A 1479-nucleotide genomic window follows, 5' to 3' on the forward strand; every position below is an offset into this window, starting at 1 on the left:
CTTCCGGCCTGGGGCGGGGGCGACGCGGGCGGAAGTATGTACGGCCGACTGGTGGGAGGGGTTCTCGTCGCAAACCTCGGGGTTTTTCATCCAGTTACTGTCCAGTTATTTTAAGATTGTGTTCACGGTGTGGAAGAGATTAAAATAGACATTAGTTCTTTTAATAGTAATTGAAGCTTTCTCAATGGAGTAAAACCTCTAGAGCCCTAGAATATGACCTTAAGTATATTTTAAACGAAAGAGAAGTTTTTTGGGTGAATGCACACCCCCAAAGCAGGCCTGTACAGTGTTTAAGGTAAAAGATTGTATTTAAGGCCATTTAAATGATAAGGACATTTTCTAAGACCATCGTCCATGTCGGTGGTATTTTCTTGGGTTTTTATTCTTGGATTTAGTAATCCAAGAAAGTTTTCACAGAAATTTAAATGATAAAACCATCCAGTAATATGAAGAATATAGCCACAGCATTTAGAATTTTTAAAATCGACGTCTCGTAACCATAAATTGTAATTGTAAAACTACATGTGTGCTTCTAAAAAGTAAAGTCAAATGTATGCATATAATACAGCTGGCTCTCAATAATTTAAACACAAGCTGTTCTCACAATGAAAGAATAACCATTTTTAGCAGAGGATGAATTCAGTTCAGAAATTTAAGTTACCAGGGCTATAAAGCTCATAAATGATAACATCAGTGTGTATCGTAGGGATAGCAACAAAATTCTAAAGAAAAAAAAATACAGTAAAGGGATCTAAAACTGGAGGTAAAATTGGGCAGAAAAAAATGTGCATCTATATTAGGGAATCAGGTGTTTGAGTCCCTTCTTTGCTACTGAAGAAGTCCGCTTTCTTCAAGTATGTATCCTTATGTGACTGAACCCAAATCATGGCCTGCGGTGTGTGACACTCAGTGTGATACTTGGACCATGAGAAAGGTCTGTGGTGGCAAATTATAAGTAAATGTTTTAGTCCTGCAATCACCAGCAAAGAAAGCAATGAAGTCATTTATTTCTTTGGAGAAAAAAAATCTTAACTACTCAGCTCCTTTTTACATGTGGAGTGTGATTTAAAAAACGGTGAATGTTAAAAATGTATTACAGTAAAAGACACATCACTTCTTCCTCAACACACTTAATGCCGTTGAGGTAGGACATTATGGGGCTTAACAAAAGCTGGCTGGGGAAATAGTCATGACCTATTAACTACAAGATCCCAGACACACTCACAGAACAGTTTCCAAAGCTCTGCACATGGACTTCTAGATAAGTGAGCTCAAGCAGGTCTTCAGTAGGATGGCCTGGACCTGACCTCAACCTGAGGCATGGGATTCCAGCACCACCTCTCAGGACCCATATGTAGAAGTTCTCTTGGGTATCTTCCAGATTTGGTCAATATAAAGGAAAGGCAGCCATGAGGAACAGTGCTATTTTAACTTCCGTGATAGCCATAGCTGCATTTCCCAGATTCAGAGTGTTCTTTT

The sequence above is a fragment of the Fukomys damarensis genome, unplaced genomic scaffold (genome assembly GCF_012274545.1).
Source record: "Fukomys damarensis isolate Sample0158 unplaced genomic scaffold, DMR_v1.0_HiC HiC_scaffold_27, whole genome shotgun sequence".
Classification (NCBI taxonomy): Eukaryota; Metazoa; Chordata; class Mammalia; order Rodentia; family Bathyergidae; genus Fukomys; species Fukomys damarensis.